We start from the raw sequence: 22,453 nt of genomic DNA on the forward strand, positions 1-22,453 counted from the left end.
TTAAAGGAGAAAAAATTTACATGAAAAGCAACGAGTGCTATAGGTTTTCATAATTTTCTACACAGTCTTTTACATTTGTCTTCCCCACACCTAGTTGGATGGTAATTTTTGAAAGCTGTTTGCTTTCAAGTCTTCAAAGCATTCAACTTAGCTTTTATAAAAATGATAACTATTTTTGCTTTTGTGATTTTTTTCCTTTTTGTAATGTTTATGTAATTTCAATAATGTGCAACTAAGAGAGTCAAGTCTGAGAACAAATCCAATTGATTCATGATAAATATACAAGAATGTTTATGCAAGTCAGCAAATCTTAGAATTTCTAATAGTTTTCTCAAACTTAGCATGTCCAAAAGGGAGCTCCTACCCGTACCTGCCTGAACCTCCTCCCAGTCTTTCTCATCCTAGTAAATGACAACTCCATTTTTCCAGTTCCTCAGGCCAAAAACTTCTTTTCCTCACATTTCATACTCAATCTGTTACCCAAATCCTACCAGTTCTACTTTTCAAAAGTACCAAGGAAAAAATACACCAAATATTTCTCACTGCCTTCAGAACTATCACCTGGGCCCAAACTCCCATTGCCTGTCATCACGATTATTTTGGAAGTCTCCTAATTGGTCTCCCTGCTTCATTTTAGTGTATTTGCAGTACACCAGCCAGACTGAGGACTTGTCTTGTGGCTCAGCTGGTAAAGAATCCACTGGCAATAAATGCAGGAGACTCCAGTTCAACTCCTGGATCAGGAAGATCCGGTGGAGAAGGGATAGGCTACCCATTCCAGTATTCTCAGGCTTCCCTGGTGGCTCAACTGGTAAAGAATCTGCCTGCAATGCAGGAGACCTGGGTTTGATTCCTGGGTTGGGAATATCCCCTGGAGAAGGGAAAGGCTACCCACTCTCGTATTCTGGCCTGGAGAGTTCCATGGACAGTATAGTCCATGGGGTCGCAAAGAATTGGATAGGACTGAGCGACTTTCACTTCACTTCAGCCAGACTGAACATGTTAAAAATACATCACATCATGTCACTGCTTTGTTCACAATCTACCGATGGTCACCCATCTTACTCAGAGTAAAAGCCAAAGTCCTTACAATGTGAAAAAGGTTTCTCACAATCAGTCTCCTGCCCCACTCCACTTGGTATTATTTCACCCTTTGCCTACTTAGCTAGAAAGATGATCCTGTGAAAGTGCTGCACTCAATATGCCAGCAAATTTGGAAAACTCAGCAGTGGCCACAGAACTGGAAAAGGTCAGTTTTCATTCCAACCCCAAAGAAAGGCAATGCCAAAGAATGCTCATACTACTGCACAGTTGTACTCATCTCACACGCTAGCAAAGTGATGTTTAAAGTTCTCCAAGCCAGGCTTCAGCAATATGTGAACCATGAACTTCCAGATGTTCAAGCTGGTTTTAGCAAAGGCAGAGGAACCAGAGATCAAATTGCCAGCATACTCTGGATCATGGAAAAAGCAAGAGAGTTCCAGAAAAACATCTATTTCTGCTTTATTGACTATGCCAAAGCCTTTGACTGTGTAGCTCACAATAAACTGTGGAAAATTCTGAAAGAGATGGGCATACCAGACCACCTGACCTGCCTCTTGAGAAACCTGTATGCAGGTCAGGAAGCAACAGTTAGAACTGGACATGGAACAACAGACTGGTTCCAAATAGGAAAAGGAGTACATCAAGGCTGTATATTGTCACCATGCTTATTTAACTTATATGCTGGGCTGGAAGAAGCACAAGCTGGAATCAAGATTGCTGGGAGAAATATCAATAACTTCAGATATGCAGATGATACCACCCTTATGGCAGAAAGTGAAGAGGAACTAAAGAGCCTCTTGATGAAAGAGGAAAGTGAAAACGTTGGCTTAAAGCTCAACTTTCAGAAAACTAAGATCATGGCATCTGGTCCCATCACTTCATGGCAAAGAGATGGGGAAACAGTGTCAGACTTTATTTTTCTGGGCTCTAAAATACTGCAGATGGTGATTGCAGCCATGAAATTAAAAGACGCTTACTCCTTGGAAGAAAAGTTAGGACCAACCTAGATAGCATATTCAAAAGCAGAGACATTACTTTGTTAACAAAGGTCCGTCTAGTCAAGGCTATGGTTTTTCCAGTGGTCATATATGGATGTGAGAGTTGGACTATAAAGAAAACTGAGCACTGAAGAATTGATGCTTTTGAACTGTAGTGTTGGAGAAAACTCTTGAGAGTCCCTTGGACTGCAAAGAGATCTAACCAGTCCATCCTAAATGAGGTCAGTCCTGAGTGTTCATTGGAAGGACTGATTATGAAGCTGAAACTCCAATACTTTGGCCATCTGATGCGAAGAGCTGACTCATTTGAAAAGACCCTGATACTGGGAAAGATTGAGGGCAGGAGAAGGGGACGACAGAGGATAGGATGGTTGGGCAGCATTACCTACTCAATGGACATGAGTTTGGGTGGACTCTGGGAGTTGGTGATGGACAGGGAGGCCTGGCATGCTGCAATTCATGGGGTCACAAAGAGTCAGACACCACTGAGTGACTGAACTGAACTGAACTACTTAGATTCACTCACATGGCCTTCTTGTTCTTTCTAGAATATGTCAGATAGCGTCCTTCATGAGGGCCTTTGCACTTCCTCCTGGACCAATCTCCCAGAGATCTCCAGATACTTACATGGCTCATAGGCTTTTCTCATATGAGGCTTTCTCTAAACTCTTATCCAAAGGGGTAATATCTAGCCGTTCCATTCCCAGCATTTCCTACTTTTCTGCTCTGCTTTATCTCTATTGCTTATTACTAAGCTGTTTATCTGCTTATTGTCTGTCCTCTTCCACTAGAATATATGTCATATGATGGCAGGGTTTTTTGTTTTGTGACTGGTATATCCTAAGTAGAACTAAATATTTGTTGAGTGAATGAATGATGAATCGAGGGGAGAAGACACAGCTTTGCATGCTGTGGGCAGCTAGCAAAGTTTATAGAATGAAGAGCTTTGTTGTGTCTGGTGAATCTGCTGAGTAGATCCTTTAGGAGAGTTTCTACTCACTTCTTTAAATCATAATTATTAAAGTGTAATTATAAATTGGTAAGTGTAGGGAGGAAGAGAGGAATAAGAATTTGTAATGGGACTGATACGTGCATGCATGCTGTTGTGTCCAACTCTGTGATCCCATGGACTGCAGCCCAGAGTCCTGTCCATGGAATTTTCCAGGCAAGAATACTAGAGTGGGTTGTCATTTCCTACTCCAGGGGATCTTCCTGACCCAGGGATCAGTCCTGTTTCTCCCACATTGTGGGTGGATTCTTTATCAGTGAGCCACATTGAAAGCCCAGGGACTGATACAGATTGGGGTAAAAGGAAGACTGCTCTGAGAAAGCAACATATAAGCAGATAGCAAAAGCATGTGTTGAATTTAGGTAGGTGAAGAGTCTAGGGAAAGAGAATTTCATACAGGGGGAACAGCTTGTGCAAAGGCCGGGCAACTAGAGTGACCACAGAAAATTCCATGAATCGAAGAAGGTCAGGGTGGTAGTATTGAAGGGAGCAAGAGAATAAGTTTAAATAGCTGTGTTTTTTTTTTAAACCAATCTAGAACTTTTCTGTAATTTAAGAATGAATGGCTTATACCTCTTAAAAGAATCGCCATCTGAGTAAATAGTGTATAGGGATGGGGTGGAGAAAGAAGGTTATAGTTAAGACCAGAAGGCCTTTTCAACATCTCTGAAAATGTAACCTGAGCACCACTGTCTTTCCAGCGCTAGAAGTTGGAGGTGGTTGTCCCTGGTTTGTGTAGATGCTAGTTCAATTTTGTTTATTCATTCATTAAATTGATATTCATCTTATGCATGCAGTGAAGACTTGAAGATCTCCCCCACCAGGAAAATGTCCCCATTTAATGAGTATTTCAGGTTTTAATATGAACTGTCTGATGGCTTTAATTGACAGACTGGTGGTCCAGATTGAAAATATTCAATCTAGCTCTAATATCCGATTAGCTGGTGCTAATATTTGCAAGATGCCTTAATGTGGATTTAGAAAGACCAGAGATGATTTGCCCTCTGTTAAGGAAAACTGGAATGTTATGTAAATCTTTTTATCCTTCCTCCTCCCCGTCTGCTCCTCTTTCGCATCCTCTCTTTCGTCCACTTTTCTCTATCAACCATCCTGTTGAGAGTGAAAGGCCAGCACCGAGAGAAGGAGAGCAACAGACAGAAGAAGTGGCCCCCGCTCTGCTGCTCTCTGCTCTCAACAGTAAAGGGAAAGTTGGCCGAGGGGCGACGCTTTGAATGAAGATGAGGTGGTGATTTGGCCACTTAGACCCCAGAACCGATAGCTCAGCTGAGAAGCAGGCCCTAGAGCAAACCGTTAGCGGGTAGAGGGAAGGCAGCTGCAGCCTGTTTCCGAATCCCACTCCAGTAGCTCCCGTTCCTCACCGGGGAGGCAGCCTCCTTTCCCCGGAGCCCGCCGGCACGCGGAGGTGGGCCGAGGGGAGGGGGTCTGCTCCGGGATCCAGAGTCGGGCGACCGACAGGTCCCGGCGGAAAGTTGGCAGCCACCGCCCCCCTCGCCCGCCTTCCTGCTCGACTCTCCACCCCTCTCCGGGCGATACGGCGGAGGCGGGGGTTGGGGGAGCTGGCCTCGTGTTTTGGAACAGCTGCAGCCGGCGCTGGGCCCGCCTGGAATGCGGGAACAGGCTGCGCACCAGGACTTTTATGGAAACTTGCTGTTGGAGCGGGCGGCGGCGGCGGCGGCCAGAGAGATCGCAGCGGCTGGAGCGGCGGCTGGAGCACCCGGACCCCTGCCCACACCCCGGCGCCCGACGCGCACAGCTTCCTCGCGCGCACCCTGGACCTTCGCGTGTCGCTGGCTTGAGGAGGGTGAGAGGAGTCGGGGGGACGTGGGACTGGGGCGGCCGAGATCGAGCCGTCGGCTCCCCTTGGGCGACTGGCGGGGTCTGCGGGGACGCGCGCCGCGGCTCCTGGCCGGGGTCCATCCAGCTGTGTGGATGTGCTGGTCCCCGGCGCGAGCGAACCGGCCCTTGGAGCCGCATCCCCGGGCTCCGCGCGGCGTGGGGCGGGCCGGGGCGGCCTGGCTGTCTCTCCGCGGTCACCGGCCTTGGGCAGATTCTGGCCGCGACATCCCTGCCCAGCTCCGCAGCTCAGCTTAGCTTGCGCCTTATGTATGCAGTTTCGGGAGCTTTCTGGGTCCCGCAGGCAGTGATCCTCCGGGAGTGATCCTCTGCAAGTGGAGCGGGCTCCCGACCCCTTGCTCGGTCCCAGTGGGCCCGGCAGGTAAAGTGCCGCGTCCTCCCCCACCACGTGCCCCCCGGCGCTGTCTCCTTGTCCGCCGGCACTGCCTGCTGTTTTTAAGAGAAATCATTCCCCATCTGTCCCAGTGGGAGGCTGGGGAGTGAGATGTGATTTAACTACCCGTCGTCTGCCCCCTCCCTCCAAACTAGTTTTTCGCGATTCTGTCCGAGGTCGGATGTTGGGAGTTGCAGCTAGAGCTGAACTTGGAATGAGTGATAGAATCATCTCTTGAGACCTCCCTTGACTGTATGCTCTTTAAAAACGCCGAGCCATTCCAGCTGTTTGTAAACTGTGAAACGCTCTACAAATGCTGAAAAAAAAAATTATTATTAATGGCTTTTGTAAAGAAAATAGCCAAGTTCAGAGGTTCGTTGATGGCTTCAAGGTCTTCATTTCATATTTATTTAAGGTCCAGAATGTGAACAAAGAGTTGGAAAGCGGGGTGAGGGGAAGAGAGAGAGAGGACAGAAGGAGAACAAGATAAAAATAGCATAAGGCTATGTCCTAACAAAATGTCTGTCCTTGGGTAGGAGGCAGGTAGAGAAAAGAAATAAGCCATAATAAGAAAGAAATCAGTTCCATGAGCGAAGAAACTGGAGCATCATTCACCAGCTAAATTTTGTTAATGAATTCATGTGTGGGCCCACGGGTCTTCGAGTCACAGCATAACTATGTGTTGGGTAGCATGCTTAAGTCAACTTAAGTATTTATACCATCTTAGTCACCCGTCAGTCATTGAATGAATTGCGTTACTTTCCCCCGATAATCCTTTTACAGGTAAAATTTCTGCCATAAGAAAACGCAGAATACACATAAGTCTCTGAAATTCTTTTCAGTTTTGAAGTCCAGTAGGGTGGAAAAGTGAACAATCAATTAAATTGAGGGACAAGGTTTGTTTTGTTTTATTTTTTTGCGGAGGTATATTTAGTAATAAGGCTTGCCCAGCGGCTCAGTGGTAAAGAGCCCACATGCCAATGCAGGAGAGGCAGAAAACTCAGGTTCGATCCTTGAGGGGGAAGATCTCCTGGAGGAGGGCATGGCAGCCCACTCCAGTATTCCTCCCTGAAGGATCCCATGAAGTGAGGAGCCTGGCAGGACTGCATGGAGTCCCAAAGAGTCTGGCAGGACTGAGCACACACACATACTTAGTATAAATAAACTTTCATTATTTAATGTAATTAATTAAGATCCTCACAGCTATTAGCCTTCTATTTTTAAACATATTTTGTATTTTTAACTGGAATATTTTAAAGAAAAATGTGGACAATTCTGTATTTTATCTGCAGTGATTCCCTTAAGGAGCCCAAAGTAAAAACCACAAGATTCTTTAAAATCCAGTTTACCTTAATACAGTATTGATGTAATTCCATTTTCATGAAAGGGACACACTTTTAAATCCATTTTAAACTGAATGTAGAGAATAGCAATTTTTCCTGCTCACCTGAAAATCTGTGCTATTTTTGAAAATTAGATATGTATGACTGATCATTGTTAAAATGTATGTCATCTTGAGATGACTATATTTAGCATCAACAAAGGAATGCATTATCTAGGTTTTTGAACAGTATTTTTCCCCTGAAATTACATTTGAGGTATTTGGGTTAGGGTTTCACTTGTGAACAGAATAAAAACTGGGTATGTATATTTGGGTGAGATTAATTGGCAATTTAAGAGCTTCCCTGGTGGCTCAGCGGTAAAAATCTGCCTGTAGCACAGGAAAGGCAAGAGATATGGATTTGATCCCTGGATGGAGAAGATCCCCTGCAGTAGGAAATGGCAACCCACTCAAGTATTCTTGCCTGGAAAATTTCATGGACAGAGGAGCCTGGTGGGCTACAGTCCATGGGGTCACAAAGAGTCGGACATGACTGAGCACACGCACACACAATTGGGAATTTAGATTGCTTAGAACCCAAGTGGCCTGAAATGAGATACTATTTCATTTAGGGGGGGGAAACCCCTACTCTTATCTTTGAAACTCATTAAGGGAAATAAGGGCTTCCCCCATGGCTCAGCTGGTAAACAATCTGCCTGCAATGAGGAAGACGTGGGTTCGACCCCTCAGTCAGGAAGATCCCCTGGAGAAGAGAAGAGCTACCCACTCCAGTATTCTGGCCTGGATAATTCCATGGACTGTATAGTCCATGGGGTCCCAAAGAGTTGAACTCAACTGAGCAACTTTCACTTTCACACTGGTGGCTCAACACTGAAGAATCCTCCTGCAGTACAGGAGACACAAGAGATGTAGGTTTGATCCCTAGGTGGGGAAGATTCCCTAGAGAAGGAAATGACAACCCACTCCAGTATTCTTACCTGGAAAATTTCATGGACAGAAGAGCCTGGCAGGCTGCAGTGCATGGGGTCACGAAGAGTCACGACTGAGTGCACAAACACACACACACAAGCAAATAAAAATACATGCCTAAAAGAGAGAAAACAAAGTATCATAGTAAGTGTAGAAAAGTATGTAACAGATGGGCAGGTGTCTGGATATTTTTATAGAAAAGAAGACTCTGTGCATTTTATCTTATGCTGGCCAGACACACAAAACATCTTAGTAGTCAACTTTATAATTAAGAGGGAAAATGACCTATACCATTCTTAGTAATTTCACATATTTCTGTTCTTATTTAAACTATCTGTGGTCTACATCCCCTGTATGGTTTCTTTTATGTTCTCTTCCTTCTGATTTTATCATTTGTCAAGATTACATATTTATACACACTTGGAGTTGTTATATTTTCTTCATCTATTTAAATACTCAGTGCATGGTTTGGCTTGACTATGATAGTATGGGTCTTCCTGGATGGCTCAGCAGGTAAAATAATCCACCTGCAGTGCAGGAAATACAGGAGACACAGGTTCAATCCCCAGGTCAGGAAGATTCCCTGGAGAAGGAAATGGTAGTCCACTGTAGTATTCTTGCCTGAAAAATCCCATGCATGGAGGAACCTGCAGGGTTACAGTCTAAAGTGTTGCAAAGAGTCAGATATGACTGAGCACATCCTTCACACTGCATGGTAATATACTTTCTCTGTGGTAAGATGGATGAATTTTTATCCAGTCAAATTTGTTTTTTTTATTAGAAAAGTAATACAACTATGTTATATTTATGGTTAAAAATTGTGGGGAACTGAAAAGGGGGCTGTCATCATCTGACACATAAACTGTTAGTACTTTGATATAGTTCCCTCTTTTCTCCACAAACAGGAGTTTTTCCCCTCACAATGCCATATCTCAGTGGAAGTACCTATGTGAAAGCATTGGTGCAGTATCTGCCATCTAGTAAGTGTTCAATAGTTGGTTCTTTTTCCCCCCTTATTTATTTATTTATTTATTTTGTCATCTCTTCCATTTTGTTCTCCACTTAGAAGACAGTTTCGGGTCCCTAGGCCAGGTTTTGAGGTTGGTGAAAAAAATTTTTTGTCTTGATACAGGCAGTTTGATTTTAGATTATACGGGATTCTGTTAGAAGTGTAAACCAACAGAGTCATCACCATACAGCCCCTTATACAAACCCTGGGATTTACTGTCCTGATTCCTAGTCTGATGTTGCTACACCCTGCAAGGCAGTGGAGGAGGCAGGCAATGTCTCTACAAGGCTGGTTGGCAAGAGCCTCCCTGCCCAAACCTGGCCCCTGGGTCTAATTTTGAAGGATGACCCTATCAGCACACTTAACAAGAGGGATGAATCAAAATGCTGCTACTTTGGAAATTCAGGCATGTGATTAACAGAATGGACATTTAGGCTTTAATGACTTAAGTACATACCTGAGAAACCATAACTTCTTGATGCCTGGACCCATTTGAGGTTGGTGAAATTTGACTTTGCCTTTCTTTCTGGCCTTCTTTCCTGCCATTTCCTTCCTTTTCGCTCTGCCTCCCTCTTTCTAGGCAAAACAGCCCCCACCCCTGTCTCTCTGTATTTTCTTAATGCTGCTTGTTTATTTAGATCAGGGTCTACAAACTGGGAGCCAGAAAGCCACTTTTAGCCACAAGCATGTTTCAAAATTGTACATTTTATATTGAAATATGGATTTTCAGCCTCTCTTGAATTTGAAAGGTCTCAGCAAAACTGGCCCACATTTCTGCATAGCAGGGATACTCTGAAACTAAGTAGTGACTCCCTTCTCAGACAGGGCACACAACACACTCTCCTCTTAACATAGTCTCCACCATCCCCTATTGTTTGATAACCAGTCATCACTGATATACATTACTTGTCAATTATATTGCATAACATTAACTTACATTACCTGACCATAGACACTTGAATATGCAGGGCCCTGATCTAAGTATTAGGGTAAGTCTGAAGCCATGATATGATAGAAAGTCTGCTGGACTTGGCATTAGGAAGCTGGACTTTAAATGCAATAGATATATTTTGATTAGCATCCTTCTCTGAAATAATGTAATCATGGAGCTGGGAAGGAGAGGTTAACTGTCATCGACACTAATTGCTAGTGTCAGTTGAACTGAAAGGAACCATGTATTGAGAACTGAAACAGAATATTTTAACTGATGGGATTTTAGAAAGTATAGGGGAGATACTTCTGGGAAAGAACTCTTTCCTAAGAACTCTTGAATAATCCTACGTCTTCCCCATCTTAGAAGTCTTTAGGAGAGTTTTAGCAACCCTTCCGCTTTGGTCATAAAGTGAAGTTTACTACTCTTCTACTTCACTGCCCTACCCACTTGTTTGGAGCCAGAGGCCTGGGTCTCTCCATTCCCAGTTGTGTCCCTCGTTGAAAGGCCATCTTCCACTTGAAGAGGGTTGAGGAATTCTAGTCTGCTCCAGAAATCACCACATCCATTTGCTTGGGAATCCCACATCTGGTTTTTCATGATACCTAGCTTAATGTAAACTGACTCCTTCTAATTTTACTCTCTACAATTTTATTCGTTCGTTCATTTACTCATTCATGTATCCTCATCACCAGCTTTCCTTTTAGAGATATAATACAGGAGTTTTATTTGGGCTCATTTTGGATCAGACACTTTTCTGGTATCTCTTAGTTATTCATCCGCTAGCTCAAATGTGAGCTGACTTTGTACTGTGTCCTAGTTGCTATGTGAGACACTAAAGATAAAAAATGGAGTAGAGCACAGTTTTTCCCTTCAGGGACTCAGAGTGTGGTGAATGCTCTTTGAAAAATATTCCACACAGTCATACAAGTGCAAAGTATTATATATTAATATAGAAGAATGACGAGGCAGGTTGAAAATAAGATTGTTGGTATGACTGCAACCGAGATTATCATACTAAGTCAGTCAGAAAGAGACAGACAAATGTCATATGATATCACTTACATGTGGAATCTAAAATATGGCACAAATGAACCTATCTGCAAAAGAGAAATGGATTCACAGACACAGAAACAGACTTGTGGTTGCCAAGGGAGAGGTGGGTAGGGAGAGGGAAGGACTAGGAGTTTGGAGCTGGTAGATACGAACTATTACATTTAGAATGGATAAACAGCAAGGGCCTAATGAATAGCACAGGGAACTGTATTGAATATCCTATGATAAATCATAATGGGAAAGAATCTTTAAAAATGTGTAAATGTGTATAACGCGTCACTAGGCTATACAGCAGAGATTGGCACAGCACTGTGAATCAACTGCACTTCAATTTAAAAACTAAATTAAAAACAAAAAACACAAAATGAAAGAAACAGCCAAAGCAAAAAAAAAAAAAATTGTTGATTATCAGTGAGGAATTATATATTGGTAGGAGGAAAAAACTCACTATTTTAAGTAGGTAAAATAGGATCTAGTTTCATATTTTTGAACTGTAATGAGGTTTATAATGTTTAATATAATTTTCAAAGTAGAAGGTTACAACCTTCATTAAATGTAATAAGGTTACATAAGTTTGTATTTCTTGTACAAGTAGAAATTGATAAAAATTTAGGCTCACATTTTATGAAGCTGAAAACAATGTTGTTTGTTCTATAAAGAGGTGAGTTTTAACATTTACTTCTAGTATATATGTAAGTGTTCTGTCTATAACCTTAAAAGTTGAGACAAAGAATTTACTTGAGTTTAATGAAATGCACATTTAAACCTGTCACTTCTTGTCAGGTCTGTTCTCCTTGAGAAAGGAGATAATACTTTCACATGATGAAACAGTTATTGTAAATGATAGAGAGCTGTGATTTAAAATTCTTAAGTCTTGCATTATTTTCTATCTTGAAATATTTTAATTACACATATAAAAATCAAATAAAGTAACTAAATTTAGAATATTTAGAGGTCAAACAGAGGTCCAGTGAAACTTTAGAATGAGAACATTAGCATGGATATTTTAAGATGATCTGTTATACTTAATATTATATTCTACTTTGAAACTTTCATATTATTTCAAAGTTTGAGTTCTATACCTTAGTATAACAGCCCCAAAGTATATTTTTGAAACACATTTTATTAAGCTATTAAGTCATCTTAAAAAACTTCCTGAAGTCTACCTCATTAATTGCTATGCCAGTTGATACCAACATTAGTATATTTGGTTGTATTCATATATACTGGCTTTCCTGGTGGCTCAGAGGTAAAGAATCTGCTTGCAGTGCAAGCTATAGTCCATAGGGTCACAAAGAGTCAGACAGGACTGAGCAACTAAGCACATCAGTTCAGTTCAGTTCAGTTCAGTCGCTCAGTCGTGTCCGACTCTTTGCAACCCCATGAATTGCAGCACGCCAGGCCTCCCTGTCCATCACCAACTCCCGGAGTTTACCCAAACTCATGTCCATCAAGTCGGTGATGCCATCCAGCCATCTCATCCTCTGTCTTCCCCTTCTCCTCATACCCCCAATCCTTCCCAGCATCAGAGTCTTTTCCAATGAGTCAACTCTTCGCATGAGATGGCCAAAGTACTGGAGTTTCAGCTTTAGCATCATTCCTTTCAAAGAACACCCAGGACTGATCTCCTTTAGAATGGACTGGTTGGATCTCCTTGCAGTCCATGGGACTCTCAAGAGTTTTCTCAAAAGCATCAATTCTTTGGTGCTCAGCTTTCTTCACAGTCCAACTCTCACATCCATAAATGAGCACAGGAAAACCCATAGCCTTGACTAGACGGACCTTTTTTGGCAAAGTAATGTCTCTGCTTTTTAATATGCTGTCTAGGTTGGTCATAACTTTCCTTCCAAGGAGTAAGCGTCTTTTAATTTCATGGCTGCAATCACCATCTGCAGTGATATATACAATTCATGTATATATATTTCAGGTACTTTTAGATAAAAATGTAGAATGGTAGAGTGAAATAAGTAGTTGACTAGAAGTCAAGAAACTTGGAGTCTAGTTCCTTGTTGTGCTGCTGAACAGTTTGCAACCTTGAATTAGTCACTGAATCATTTTGAACCTCCTGTTTTTTCTTATGGTAAATGAATGGCTTTGACTAATTGGTCTTTAAGGTCTTTAGTGAATAAGCTCTAAAAATTCATAATTCTTAGTATATGTATAACAAGACCCCTAATGTAATTCTGACAGGTAGTAAAACCTGTTCAAAGCTGAACTCATCTTTTTTACCCCTTAAACATGCTTTTAATGGTAACCCTGTTCATCCATTCACTCAAAATAAAAACCTTGAACCAATTCCTTCCTTTCTCTCCTCACCTCTACCCTCCAAATCTAATTTGGTCAAAATTTTTGCAATAATGCTCCCAAGACAGCCCCCTTCCCTGGAGGAAGGGACATTGTCTTTTTGTTCACTTTCATTTCTTCACAGCCTAGGATCATCTCTGGCATATAGTTGGAGCTTAATAAATACTTCTTAGATAAATGAATAAATGGGTTACCACGTCTGGTCAATCCTATTTCTAAAATATCTTTTCTGACTTTTCGTTCCTAATGCTGCCATCTTAATTTAGGCCCTTATCTTTTCTTGCCAAGATCATTGTACTTGTCTTTCTCCCTGTAGTCTTCCCTCATTTTACTCCAATTTTCTACACTGCTATCAGTCTCTTTTTTTCTTTTCTAGAGTACATGTATCATTAAGTCACATGTTTGCTTTAAAAATCCTTTGCTGGTTCCCATTGACTGTAGGATCAAGTCTAAACTTTTTCTTAGCCTGGCATTTCGGAATCTTTCCACTCTGTGTCCAGTCTGTCTTTCTAGTTTTACCATATATTCTCTGGACAACTCATAGCTCCCCCAATTTTCAGTGGGCTGTCAGGCATGGGTGTTTTTGTTCATGTTGCTCCTTTTGCCTAGATGCCCTTACTCTCCTTTCTGCTTTGTGAAGGCCTCTTATCCTTCAGTGTCTCCATCAAATGTCACCATTTATCACTGTGTAATCTGCCTTAAACCCCACCTCCTACTTAACCCCACCATGATCTTTTCCATGACTTTTCCATATTTCTATAGCTCTGTACATATCCTGCTATTATATATGCTTACTACTTTGTATTATAATTAGTTGTGGTCCCATCTGTTTTTCCTAACAAAACTAATTGATTTCAAAGGCTGTCACATAAATTTTGTATACCATCACCAAGGCATAATTCCTGGTACACAGTGAGTTTTCCTCATAAAAATACTATGTTATAAATACAGGTCCAATCTGTCAAGTTTGAAAAAAATGCGCTTTTGATAGATCACAGACAGGCTATAGTAAGAAGGCAGTATTCCCTCAGAACCCTATGCTGGATACTCAGTTGTCTTCCTTTAACATCAGCACTTAATATGCTGGGTTGGCATTCTTAAATCCCTTCTGTGTGCTGTTCTTGGTCACTCAGTCGTGTCCAACTCTTTGCAACCCCATGGACTGTCGCCTGCCAGGTTCCTCTTGTCCATGGAATTTTTCAGGCAAGATTACCATAGTGGGTTGCCACTTTCCTTTTCCAGGGGCGCTTCCTAACCCAGGGGTCAAACCCAGGATTGAACCTGAGTCTCTTGTGTCTCCTACATTGGCAGGCAGATTCTTAACCACTAGTGCCACCTGGAATTAAATCCCTTTATTATTCATCGTCCCTTTATTATGACCAAACTTGTTGATGAATCACATGTTCAACCTTATCCTTAGGTCATTGTTTTCTCTTATTTTTGATAACAATTCATCTGGCTGGCCTGAGATCTTAGACATTTAGAAAAGTACAGTGGGGCCTAATTTTTGTGCTGCTGTTGCTCCTTTAAGGTGGCTAAAGACCTTACATCTGCCTGCTCAGACAAGAAAAGTCACTTAATACTAGATTAGGAAAAGTCTGTGAGATTCCAGATATAAAATCCCTTGGTATTTAGGTTACTGAGTGTAAGAATTACGTTGTTAAACTAATCCTCATTTAGTATTCTAGAATACAGACAGAGAGTGTCCACTCAAATTACTTTCTTGTTTTGAATTAAAACTGGTGTGATTTGATAGAATATTTTTCCTATAATTCAACAAATCTCAGAATATGGTTTTAGAATCCTTGGGAGGCCCCAAGACCCTTCAAGGACCCATAGGCCTTTCTTTTTATAACTACATATCTGTATGAGGCCATGCTTTCTTTATATACTTCAGTCAAAACAACATATCACAATACTTTGAATACAGAAGTAGATATGAGAATATAGCTATCTTTTTTTAAGCCAGATATTAAAAAGATATGCAAACATATAAAATCATGTCATTCTCCTAAGTATTTTTATTTTGGAAAATACATTTTTTTTCATAAAATATGTGTATGTTGATGTATAATAAGTTTGTTAGTATTTCCCATGACAAGTATATATTTGAAAATTCTCTTTTAATTTTTAATACATTGATATCTGTAGATATAATCTATATAAACAAAAGCTTTCTGAGCTCCTCAGTAGCAGGCCTGTACATTGGGCCTTTGTATATTTTCTTGGTTATTGTCTGTCATCCCATGTGGTCTATGAGCTCCCTAAAAAGAAATATTTTATTCTACACTCATCTTTGTATATGTAGTGCCTTATACTGTCTAGCACATTGTAGAAAGATGTTTAATAAATGTTTTTGAATTAATTAATAAGTACATATTTATTCATTTTAGCTAATTTTTCATTTCCCAATTATTTCTGACTCTATCGTATGTATCACCTCTAAGTTTATGAAATAACATGCAAACCACCTAGTATATGGCACATAATAGGGATTCAGTTGTTAGTTTCCACTCTCCTCCTTTATATAATGTAGAAAAACCAGGTCTTTCCTCTAATTTATTATAACTTTTAAAAAATTCTTACATTTTGTTGATATATGTAACTTCATTTTATTAATGACTTCCTCAAATGAGAAGTAACCAGTTTTCTCTGAGTGGTTACTTTAAAGTCTTCCCAAGAAAGAATCAAAGGCAGGAATTATGGGGTTTGATTCTGGGCATAATTCTGAGGTGTTAGGAGGATACACTGCGTAGTGCCTAGAATGTGGCAAGTGCAGCTGGAGTAGGACTTAGAGCATCTGTAAAGTATTGTGCATTATGCTGAAATAGATGTTGGACAAACTAAATGAAATAGATTGTATTGTTGAAGACAATGGAAGAAGCGAATACTTGTTGAAGCTTAGTGGTGGGTGTATGAGGTTTGATTATATTAGTTGCTTTCACTATATTCCTGAAATAATAAAAGTTAAAGAAGATAGACTAATATGTTGGATATGTTTAATATAAAATTTTTAACTTATGCCAGATGCATCTGGAAACTAGAAAATCTAGATATATCTAGAAAAATCTAAGCACATTTTGAGATGTCAGAGACTGAAAGCAAAAAAGTCCCTTCTTGGTGTGAAATGCAGAAAACTACCATTGTTAGTTTGGGAAAATACTTCACTGGTAAGGAAGTGGCTTAAGAATTTTCCTGGAGGGAATTCGCTGCAGTCCAGTGGGTAGGACTCTGAGCTTCCACTGCAGTAGGCACAGGTTCCATCCCTGGTGGGGAACTAAGATACTATATGCACTACAGGGAGAAAACAAATCTCTCAGAGGTAGAAACAGTCATTGAATATATGTGTCAAGGTGGGAGGTTGAAGGAATGGGAGAAGACAAGGTAAATCAGAGAGGCTAAGGGAACCTGCAAAAGGGCCTAATAAGCCCAGATAAGAATTTTAGTTCTGGTCTTACGTAGTTAACATCCTCAGAGCTGGAGTCATTGACTAAAGAGTACAGAGTGGCAGAGAAGGTAGTAGCCAAGTTGGTGAAGGTAGAAAGAATGGCAAGCTGTCACGTTATTAGAAATCAAAATAATTGGGGTTGGAAGTTACTCTGAAATTTTTTTTAACCGCTTAGCATATGGGATCCTAGTTCCCCTACTAGGGACCAAATCCGAGCCCCGAGCCACCTGCATTGGCAGCACAGAGTCCTAATCACTAGGCTGTCAAGGATGTCCCACTCTGGAGCTTTTGAAACTTTATTTTACAATATGTAACCGGTACTTAAAATCATTATTCTGATTATATGTGCCAGTTAAGAACTTTGAAGAAATTGTGTTTAATAAGTTTTCCTATAGCAACCGAGGTAACTTTGTGTCCTTATCACTTTGGATTCTGGTACCAATTGAAAAGTTTTAATAATTCAAAGAGGTTTATCAGCATTCTGAAGGAGAGAAAAACTATTAAAGTGAATACTTTTAATTTTATAGTTTCTCATTTTGTAAGTTTATTAATCATAATGATAATGATCCACATGAATAATAAATATATATGAATATTTCTAGTAAGGATTATTATGTGAAGTTGAAAGAGGGCCTGGGAACTCTGTGCTATAAAGCAACAAATATAGCAGCAAATTTCACATAAGTTTATAGACAAGTAGGTGAAACATCTATATGTTAACTAATAATATATGTAGAAAGCATGAAAGTGGGAGATGATAAAATGATCAAAGATTGAATGGATATTTGGAATTTGAGAATATGTTTCCAAAAGATTAATTTGAAAATCTTTTGGAAATATTCAATAGCAAATTTTAAAATGTAGTATAGACAGTTTCGGAGAAGGCAATGGCACCCCACTCCAGTACTCTTGCCTGGAAAATCCCATGGGCAGAGGAGCCTGGTAGGCTGCAATCCATGGGGTCATGAAGAGTCAGACATGACTGAGCGACTTCACTTTCACTTTTCACTTTCATGCATTGGAGAAGGAAATGGCAACCCACTCCAGTGTTCTTGCCTGGAGAATCCCAGGGACAGGGGAGCCTGGTAGGCTGCCGTCTATGGGGTCGCACAGAGTCGGACACGACTGAAGTGACTTAGCTGCATAGACAGTTTATTAAGGGAATTAAAAATTGAGTCAAAGGAATGGGATCTTTTAGAGTTCTTCATTTTGATGGTTACTACATGGATATTGAAAACCTTTTCATGATGGCTTTGGGGATTTATTTTAAATTATAGTTTATTAATTAGCAGGCATGGAGCTAGGCACTAGAAAGGAATCAGTCCTCTGTATTGTATAAAAGGAACATAAAGTTTACCAAATGTACAGATGAAGGCCCAGGTGGAAGTAAGAGAAGAGCAAAATGTGGACTGAGAATGGAAGTCACTGACCTCAGGCATCTCGTGGGAAGGTTGGGGTATGGTGTCTGCTGTCTGCAATTCTGTATCAGGTATGGTTGATGTTAGAATCTTACCTGAGTCTACAGATAGCATAGTGGGCTGGACCATTAAAAATCCTGTTCCAAGGCTTTTGTTCAGAGTTTTGGCCAGGAGACTATTAATAACATGAGAATAGGGAGAGTGTCTGTCTGTTCAGTGCTGCATTTCTCAACACCTGGCAGAGTGCCTGGCACATAAGAGTTGCTTAATAAATATTTGTGTAATGAATGGTGTGTTCTATTTATATTGTAGTCCCACATAATGTTAACCATAATGAAAGTCACACATTATATCTCAGCATATAAAGTGCTTCCTCTGTAAGTTGGCAGGATTTACTTATTCAGTAAATAATTATTATATAAGTCTTCTATATATCAGCACATGCTAAATACTGTGGATACAGTGGTATATAAAATACAGTCTGTACTCTCAAAGACCTTACTTTCTGGTAGAGGAGGTGGTCAAGAAAGTGCCTGTTCAGTTGCTAAGTCATGTCCAACTCTTTACGATCCCACAGACTGCAGCCCACCATGCTTCCCTGTCCTTCACCGTCTCCCAGAATTTGCTTAAACTCAAGCCATTGAGTCAGTGATACCATCCAACCATCTCATCCTCTATCACTGCCCAGAATGCTCACATCATGTCTGACTTTGCAACTCCATGGACTGTAGCCTCCTCTCTCCTCTGTCCATGGGGTTGTCCCAGCAAGAATACTGGAGTGGGATGCCATTTCCTCTTCCAGGGAATCTTCTTGACCCAGGGATTGAACCCACATTTCTTCTGTCTCCTGCATGGGCAGCCATGTTCAGTACTACTAGCGCCACCTGGGAAGCCCTTATATTGTGGTGAATGCCGCAATTAGGGTGAGCATGGGCGTGCTATTGTAACACACACTAGAGAACCACCTAACCCAGTCTCATGAGTCAAGGAAGGCTTCCTGGAGAAAAGTGACAGTTTCAGAACTAAAGGATTAGTAGGAGTTAGCTAAGAGAATGAGTAGAATAGGCTGAGGGAGCTAGCTGTGTAAAGGCTCAGGTGGGCCAGTATTTCAGGACATGTGATAGAGTGGGAGGGAAGAATGGAGAAAGATGAAACCAGAGAGGTAAACTACCAAAGTATATTAACTCATTGAAATAAAAGTGTAGAGAGAGAAGAAAAGGGCAAAGGCTGAAACATGGGGGCAAACAACACTGAGGAAGTGTAAAGAGGCAAAGAAACCCTCAAAAGAGAAGGAGTGGTTAGAGACATGAAGGAACAGGGAGAGAAATGGTATCATGAGCCAAGTGAGAAGGATTTCAGAATAAAGCAGTGACAGAGTGTCAGATGCAGCAGTGAAGTTCAGAAGGTAGAAGCTGTACATTTTATTTGCTAGTGGGAAGGAACCTGCATGCCATTGTAGGAGATGTAAGAGATGAGGTCGGATCCCTGGGTTGGAAAGATCCCCTGGAGGAGAGCCAGGCAACAGACTCCAGTGTTCTTGCCTGGAGAATCCATATGGACGGAGGAGCCTGGTGGGCTACAGTCCACAGTGTTGCAAAGAATCAGACATGACTGAAGCGACTTAGCATGCACGCATAAAGAGAAAAGGGCTTCCGTGATAGCTCAGTTGGTAAAGAACCCACCTGCAATGCAGGAGACTTAGGTTCAATTCCTGGGTTGGGAAGATCCCCTGGAGAAGGGAAAGGCTACCTACTCCAGTATTCTGGCCTGGAGAATTCCACGGACTGTATAGTCCATGGGGTCAAAAAGAGTCGGACACGACTGAGTGACTTTCACTTCACTTCATAAAAAGAAAAACATTATTATGCCTAATTTACATGTAAAATGGAAGTTCACAGAATTTAGCTGGCTTTCCCAAGACCATACATCTAATAAATGACCTCATCAAAGTTTTCAGGCTCTAATTCCAGTATTTCTTCCACCATTGTTGTCTTTTGTGTTTGCTTTTCTGGCCACACGCACTGCACAGCTTATGTAATGTTAGCTCCCCAACCAGAGATCAAACTTGGGCCCCTGGCAGTGAAAGTGCTGAGTCCTAGCCACTGGACTACCAGGAAATTTCCACCATCTTTGTTGCCATGTATTTGAAAAATCAACAATTAAGTGAGATATAATCATTAGGATATATTTATAATTCTGAATTCTACCAAGGTCCTTAAGCATCAAAATTTTAGGAGAAAATTTTGAAAGATTTCATATTACATTTGTATGAAACTTTTGTCCAATTAAAAAAATACACAAATCTGTAAGCTTTTCTGTGAGAAAGCTTATGAAATGTTATGACAAGATTGAAACTGTACATGTTATTTGTTTTTAAATTTTAATTTCGTAATACACATTCTACCGCATATAATTACGATCATTCACATATTGAGCAACTTAGTCCACAGCATGGTCCCTAGTTGGCTGACAGGAAAGGAGGTAGTTTTGTCAGGGTTGAAGGCTACTTCCCAGGTGGCGCTAGTAGTAAAGAATCCGCCTGCCAATGCAGGAAACATCATGAGACTTGGGTTTGATCGCTGGGTGGGGAAGATCCCCTGGAGAAGGAAATGGCAAGCCACTCCAGTATTCTTGCCTGGAGAATCCTATGGGCAGAGGAGCCTGGCAGGCTACATACATGGGGTCACGAAGAGTCAGACAGGACTGAAGTGACTTAGCATGCACGAAGGTGACTGTGTCTGTCTGGTAGGAAGGGCATGAGTATTTCAGGCTTGTAGAGTGAGGATGGAGAGAGAGAAAGAAGAGGATTTACGGAAACTGAAACATTTTCAGCTGCAAGTTAGAGAGCACTATGGCACCATTCCTTGACTAAAGTTCAGTGTCTGCGACTCCCTTTCGCAGGGATTTCCTTGATGGATTTCTGGTTTAGTGTTGAGATTCACTAAAATGTGTGACATTCAGCTAATTTTTAAATGCTTCATAGAGTCCTTGTCATGACTTTGTTGGAGTCAATTAATACTTTAAAAAGTTTTCATAGGACTTCCCTGGTGGTCCAGTGGGTAAGACTCCACATTCCCACTGCAAGGGCCCTGAGTTTGATCCCTGATCAAAGAACTAGATCCTATATGCCTCAACTAAAGAACCTGCATGCTGCAACACAAATAAAAGATTCTGTGTACTGCAACTAAGACCTGGCTGCAGCCTGGTGGTTCAGCGGTAGAGTCCAACTGCCAGTGCCTGCCAGTGTAGGAGATGTGGGTTCGGCCTCTGGGTCAGGAGGAGCCCCTGGAGAAGGAAATGGCAACCCACTCCAGTATTCTTGCCTTGGAAATCACATGGACAGAGGATCCTGGCGGGCTACAGTCCATGGGGTCACAAAGAGTTGGACACTACTTAACAACTAAGCAACCACGGCATTAAAAAAAATAAAAAGTTTTCATAAAATCAAAATTCTCAATCACTAAACAAATAAAAGGGAATTTGGAGTACACTGTTAAATAATGTTGTTAGATAAAAATGTAGAAGCCTTTTGTACTTTTGGCAATTTAGAGAATGATAGAATATATCCATGTGTTCCTTAATCAAGAGAATAACATACATGTGAATATTGTTTCTGGATTCTTCATTGTCATTAGTTGCAGCAGTCATGCTTGCATGTTGCTGACTTGGGCACTTTAAAAATCAGAGCCCAAACGGCCCCTGACTTCATCCCACATGAATGAGTTTACTAAATGAATTCTAAACCGCAACCAGCTGAGATAGCAGCATTTCATTCAGTACCTGCGAATAATTTCGCAACCTCAGTCTGTGTTCTGTTTAACGTCGAGAATAACTGTTAGCCTGTATCACTTTAAAAGGAAAAAAGCTACTTAAATAAAAACTCTGAGATGCTCTCATAGGGAAAAATACCTGTTTCTCAATTTATCCAGCACCGTATTCTGCTATTATTTGCCAGCTAAAGATTACAAATTCACTAAATGTAGAGAATACCATTAATCATGTCTTTTCAGCTTCCGACATATTTCTACTGCTGGAATTGTGGTTCTCAAATAATTGGATTAAAGGCTCTGTTGATTACACAAGTAAGTCAAAGCTTATAAGCTGGTTGGTATTCCCCTCGTCCCCATCACACAAAGCAGTTGTGCTGCTTTCTTGGCATCAGCATAATACAATGGGTAAGAGTGCAGACTCAGTAGTCACACTGCCAGTCTCTGTCCCCTTTGTCCACCACTCATTATTTGTGTGGTCTTTGGCAAGTTACTTGACTTTTCTAAGTCTCATTTTCTGTAACAATTTCCATAAGACTTCAAGTCCTGCTAGAGAAACTCCAAGACATTTTTCTCATATTAATATTTTAAGAAATTTTAAATGACTGAGTTTGGAAAGTTTTTTGATATAGGGTTTGATAATAGTATTCACTTCAAAGGATTATTGTGGAAAATAAATGAAATAATGATTGTTAACCAGCTGGTATATTACCTGGCACACAGTAAAGGCTCAATAACTATTAGCTTGGATTATTATCATCATAAATTATTCATATTGTGATAAAAGGATGTACTAGTGAGATAGTGCTAGTGAGATAGTACAGTAGTACCAGTGAGAGAATACAATGCAGTCAGTGACTGTGGAACAGAATTTTTTCCTGTATAATTAATAAACCAAATGTGGTCAAAT

The 22,453-nt window shown here is 40.9% G+C and overlaps 1 protein-coding gene across 7 annotated transcripts in view; it reads left to right on the forward strand.

Moving 5' to 3' along the window:
• Nucleotides 1-4,749: 4,749 nt before the first annotated feature.
• Nucleotides 4,750-22,453, forward strand: part of NEXN (nexilin F-actin binding protein) — a 52,854-nt gene continuing 35,150 nt past the window's right edge. For all 7 annotated transcript variants that reach the window (XM_027971420.2, XM_012174258.4, XM_012174273.4 and 4 more), the window contains exon 1: nucleotides 4,750-4,873. The gene's annotated coding sequence lies outside the window, so the exon portion shown is untranslated. The remainder of the gene's footprint in view (nucleotides 4,874-22,453) is intronic.

The sequence above is a fragment of the Ovis aries genome, chromosome 1 (genome assembly GCF_016772045.2).
Source record: "Ovis aries strain OAR_USU_Benz2616 breed Rambouillet chromosome 1, ARS-UI_Ramb_v3.0, whole genome shotgun sequence".
Classification (NCBI taxonomy): Eukaryota; Metazoa; Chordata; class Mammalia; order Artiodactyla; family Bovidae; genus Ovis; species Ovis aries.